This window comes from Macrosteles quadrilineatus, unplaced genomic scaffold (assembly GCF_028750875.1).
Source record: "Macrosteles quadrilineatus isolate MER2022 unplaced genomic scaffold, UCM_ALF_1.0 Scaffold_7__1_contigs__length_78375512, whole genome shotgun sequence".
NCBI classification, from domain to species: domain Eukaryota; kingdom Metazoa; phylum Arthropoda; class Insecta; order Hemiptera; family Cicadellidae; genus Macrosteles; species Macrosteles quadrilineatus.
This window is the reverse complement of record NW_026542600.1, coordinates 24879201-24885200: the sequence shown is the minus strand read 5'-3', so window position 1 is coordinate 24885200 and position 6000 is coordinate 24879201.

Below are 6000 nucleotides of genomic sequence, written 5' to 3'. Positions count from 1 at the left end.
TGTCTTGTTAATACTATGGCTAGCAAGGGTTGACTTTACTTTGCTGACATATTACTACCACTGAGTTCAGGAAAACTAGAGTTCTATCATAGTTGTGTGAAATGTGAATTTAATTCTAACTTTAAATTAATAAAACAACCAAAAACTAATTTTAATCATATAACAATCAATTATAACAGTGCTAATCTTATGGTGATTAAATAATCTATATTAAAATACCAGTATCCTCTCCAACTACCAGAAAAACAATTCAACTACTTGAGGCCTAAACAGATTAACAGAATCATATATAGCCTATACTGTAGTATCAAAAATATTTTAAGTATTGCGACCATTGCAACTGTCGGCTACTCTTTCACCACTTGAAAACACCCATAATCATCAAGCGCAGATAGCTCAGGAGGTAAGGTAAGAGGCTCATAAGTCGAAGGTACCAGGTTCGAGACCCGTCTGGGCCAAAAACTTTTTTCTCGTTTTTTTCTTCAAAATTTGTGTTTATTAACTATTTAATCAATTTACTAAACTTATAATTAAGCTTTTCATACTAAATCTATATTATTTTGTGTTTTTTATGTTCAGGCCCAGACCACACTTTATCCCAGGGACATCCCATATGTCCTGAGAATGTCCTGAGGACTACCCTGGGATGACCTCGGATGTCCCACGGATATGCGTGTGAGCTTATCCGTAGGACATCCCCGGGCGGGGACATTACGCATTCCTGTGGATATCCTGGGATATCCCAGGTTGACCATAGGACCACTATGGGATATCTTGCATATCCTGTCGCAATACCCGTGGGATGTCCTGAGGAGAAAGTGTGCTGTCTGGGCATATACTACATTAATTGTTAACTACATTTAAGTTGGACAGGATTAAAATAAGTGGATAGCTTTTAAATAAGTCCACAAAGTTTATCTCAAAGACCTGATCTTTTATCATTCCAATGTAATTAACTAAACATATTAATACACAAACTCGCTTTAAGACTGCCTAATTGAAAACGTCCTGGAGGCAGCTAAAACTTAAATTATAATAAGCCCAAAAAGAATCTACTATAGGGTATTAACAAATTTATTATCTGAACCACTTAAAATTCCCTTTAATAAAACCCACAAATCAAACAATTCCCTCTTAACTCTTAAAACCTTTAAACTGAACTTCCCCCTACAATCTCCCCACAAAAGGGCAAAGACAGAGTAAGGAGTACTCACCCAAAACTCTTCTGGGCACCCTGCCCCGGCAGACTGACCCCTTTCTCTACCACTGGTGTTATTGAACTTGACAGCTACTGTTGAACATAGCCCTCAGTGTTTACATAACACCTCCAGTATGCTTCCTATATAGCTACCAAGGCCTGGCCATAGATCATAAACTAATTTTGCCTAGTCTACTCTCTATTACATCCCCCCTTCTCCTCTAGACAATATAACGAGCTTCTCTTTTAACATTAAAGAAAAACTTACTAAAGTTACAAAACTTCAACTTGAACACTTAACAATATAACTTTACATTAATCCATGTAGCATCAATGTAGAATCCCAACGGTCAAATATTGCTATTATAATTACTCCCCCCCCAATTTACTATTAATCCTTGCATTTGAATCTAAAATTATAACTTCAACATTGAACTTGTACAATTTTTGACTTATATAAACCGAAAGAACCGATAAAATCCCCAATCATATAAAAATCACAATGTATTTAAAAGACGTCACATCTGTGACACCCCACCATGTTTCTGGCAAAACTACCTAATCTATCAATGATGGCGGAATGTCCTGGTGGAACACAAAAGACGGAGAAAAAAACAGTCCAAAATTTGTATTATAATCTGAGAAAAATTTCTAAAAACCGCACTAGAATTGGACACAAATTGGTCTACTGTAAAATTTCCCAAAAAGGTCCACGCCGCTGGCAGTATATGAATAATGAAAGGTGGTTCTGTACTCAGCAAACAAGGGTACTGCCTGGAAATTAAAACCACGCCTCCATCAAACAACTCGCAATTGCAACCCACTTTAACCTCAAAACCTCCTGGCACATCTACGGGTAAAACAAACAGATGAAAAAGTGGGACAGGATAGGGTGATGTTCGATGATGGATTTGTGACCATGAAAGAGTCCTTCGCCAACTGTGTCAATATCACCAAGACGCCAATATGCGAAGGGCCGCAGTAGAATGAACACGGTTTTCTCAGCTCCTCTATGGTTCGGCGTGCCAACAGCTTCTCCCCACACTCCATTGACAAAGCCGAACCCAGCCGCTGTCGTGGTAGCTTGCAGAGTCGCGACGCCCCAGGCCTGCATTCATCCTTTGCAACCCGAGATAATACGATCCGTGGTCCCCGCCAGTGCCACAAGAGCAGGGCTCAGTGCCATAGAACAGGTGAGTCCCTTCCATGCCAATGGTACCGGGACGGGGACATATTAATATAATGCCCATCTGTGCTCAATCTGCTGGACAGGCACTTTTATTTTCAAAACAATCTTCATCGGTGAGCAGAGCAATTTTATATCCATCCCTCGACACGTTCTGCGCTAGCTCCACTAGGTCAGGCACCAGGGTCGAAGGTAGAAAATTCCTTTTGCACTCCTTCCAAGCTTTGTCATCCAACTGCCCCACTAGACTCCCGTACAGTTGCGCTTGAAGGTGAACAATGTTTAGCAGCATATTCCCATAGGTGTTCTCTGAAGATACATTCAAACTCATCTCCGTTCTTAGAAACTCTAGAGCAGCATGCACCTTGCTCAACACTCGTGTGACATCGCCTAAATAATTCTTCATTTGATCCACCGTCTTCACAAGGTCCAAATGATCTTGCTTCATCACATCTTGAAGTGAATTCAAATTTTTGTTGATAGTCTCCTATCGTTGTTTGATAAGGTGTGCAACTCTGACTCAGTAGCTGTCTTACAACACCAGTTTAACAAATTTCCAATTGTTTCCACATTCCACCGAGGAACCAAACGCTGCTGTAGATCTTCCACGAGTCGATTGAGCTTCAAAGAAACTGCCAACATCCTCTTTAGACGAAGATCAGAAAAAGGACAAGTAGGTAGGGTAAAAGCTGACAGATCAGGAATTTTAAATTGATTATTAGGTTAAACATAGATTAAAGGAATAAATAATGCTTTATTGGAATAAACTTTATTGGAATAAACTTTATTGGTCCTCCGGTTACAAATTAAAATCCCTTAATATATATACTGTATATATAAAACAATCAATCTCTTTCCAGAATTATGTTAAACTTTAAGAACATGAATTCTCATAACCCCTTCTATAAATGAAACCTGTTGTTACTCTGTTTTGTACAATCATATAATTCAAAACCAAAATCTTTCTCATAAACAATATGCTAATCTATATAATCTATATATGTAATTATTTATTTTAAGCACTATCAATTCCTAAAATAGACAAGACATAAAACTTTACAATCATTTTTCAGCATACGACATTTCCCAAAGCAAGTATAAAATTGTTTAACAATATATGCCCACGGTTTCAATGTTAACAACAAAGTAGAATAGTTCACGTCAGCGTTAGCACACAGTATCAGTATAGTATAGTACACAGTATAGTCCACTGATACAGCATCAGCGATTGTTGACTCTGAGCTGTGCCAGTAGCTAGGCAAGGTCGTTCACTGAGACCTAGTAAGTTATCCACAGCTCTGATCTCTGCAAATAACTAAGGACATAATATTACATTGTGGAAATAGAAAATTTTACAATTATTCTGAAAGTACCTAAAACCGTCATTCATTTGTGAAGAGTAGCCTACTGGCATTTCTATTCCACGGTCAGCCCTTTCATTCCCCTTCTTACAACCCTTTCTTTATGCAAAACCCCAAAACAGTACATACAGTTTTGTTTCACAAAAAAGTTCCCTATCCATCTAAGACTAATTCCTAAATCCTATTTGAACCCATTTCAACCAATAAGCAACTTTCTAATCTACTCTTGATCTAAAGTACTGAAATCACCTGCTAATATCTAAAGAACACATTCAGATAGCTTACTCTACCGCCTATATCATCACTTAACCAAAAACATTAACATTGTAATGGTAAGTATTTCTTTCCTTGAAATACCCACTGCTACTTTGGGTGAAGTAGCTCAGGAATAAAACTCAGCATTAGCTTACAAAACCCAACTTTATTAAAACTCAAAACAATACAAAGAACACAAAGATAACAATCAAACTAAAAGGTAGAGTAGACTGGAACTGTATGAATTATTTAGTTATAAACTGAAACCCAAATTTGGAAAACCCCTAACATTGTCTTACCTGGACCCGAGGCCAAGGGCCTTGGGCTCTGGCTCCCCCAGCAGAACCCTGTCCTCCGGTGAACCACACTCACCACTCCACACAAAACTCTCCCCCCCTGCTACCACTACTCCATCTCCTGTCGCCCCCATAATCAGCTCTCTGGTATTCCTGGTCCTCTCCCCGGCTCCTACTATGATTTCTATATCTATCCCTTCCTGAATAGCTAGAAGAGACCCGATCCGGTGTCCTACCCCTGCTACTGGCCCAATCCCTAGAGTGGTCTCCGGACTCGTCACGCCCTCGTGACCAATTCCGCCTGCGTGACCAATGACCATCACCTATCCCTCCTATCACTCTCCCGGAATTTACATCGCCCTCTTTCTTCTTCCATTTTCCCAAAACTCCTAGGGTGCAGTTTTTGCACGAGTTGAATCAGGGATTCCAACTTTTTGCCATAAGTGTTTTCCCTGCTCATGGCTGACATATTATTGTGTAATCCCAGCCTCTGCCTCATTAAAAACGACCACTTCTCGTACTTTGAGATGTTATCTCTTTAATTTCTCAAGCGTGGAATTATCCATCATGGAAATTTGTTGAAGGATAGCTGTATTTAGCCCCTTCAACACGTGAGCACAAATTGTATTTTCCGCTATATTTGGGTCTACCCCTGTGCAAGTTTCTCTATCTCAGCCACATACTGAATTACGGATTCAGTAGGCAGCTGAATTCTAAAATTTAGTTTGGCCAATATCATATCCTGGGATTCTAGGAGAGAGAAGATTTTCAAAAACTCCCTTCTAGGGTTAAGGTTAATCCCCCTTAATTCCTGACTTCAAAATTCTCAAAAATGTCGAGGGCCGCGTCCAGAAGATAAATAGAAAAATATGTTTTAATTTTGTTCTAAATCCCGAGTCGTTTAATAAATGACAAGATTGAACTAAAGTCGTCGATTTCATCGTAATCGTTCTCAACCTCCTTCTCGTACTTGTACTCGTTCTGGTTCTCGTAAACAACATCCCTATCTAAATTTTGATTTGATAGCTGTTCTTGTATAAAAATAACTCTCCTATTTCACTTATGTACTTATATCCTCATTAATTGTATTGGCTTCTTGCTTATGCTTATCATCTAATTTCATTAACTTTAAACTAGATCGTAAAAACTCTAAGTCAGCTCCCTTAGGTACCTCTAGGTACGTCCCTTAGGGACGTCTCCCTTTGGTTCAGTTTCAGGTATCAGTTTTTTAGTCAGGATTTGTCTGTCTCCCTCTGGTTTTGATTTAGATATCAGTTTTTTACTTAGAGTTTGGCTGTCTCCCTATCGTTTTTTTCCAAGATTTATTTTTGTCATGATTGTCTGGGTTAGGTTGTCTGCCTTTGCATCAGTGTCAAGATACAGTTTATTAGGCTTTAAGATTGGTTCTATAGCCATATCAGTGTCTCATGATGGTTCATATTTTTTTTATTGTTGCTTAAAATGTTCCATCCGAAGTGACGAGCTTAAATGATTTTTAGATTTCCTAGGTTTTTGACTCTTTTTTTTCTAAGTGAGTTGTGTCCAGATTGGGGCCAGACAGGATCGTTTGCTTGTGGTGTTGGGGTGTCAAGACGGTTCTTTGTGTCAGCCTCGTAAAAAAATCTTTTGGAGCTTGGTATGTTTTGTAGCTAATTTTTTTCTTATAGTTACCAGTAATTAACTGCACGCTCCAGACTGGCCTGT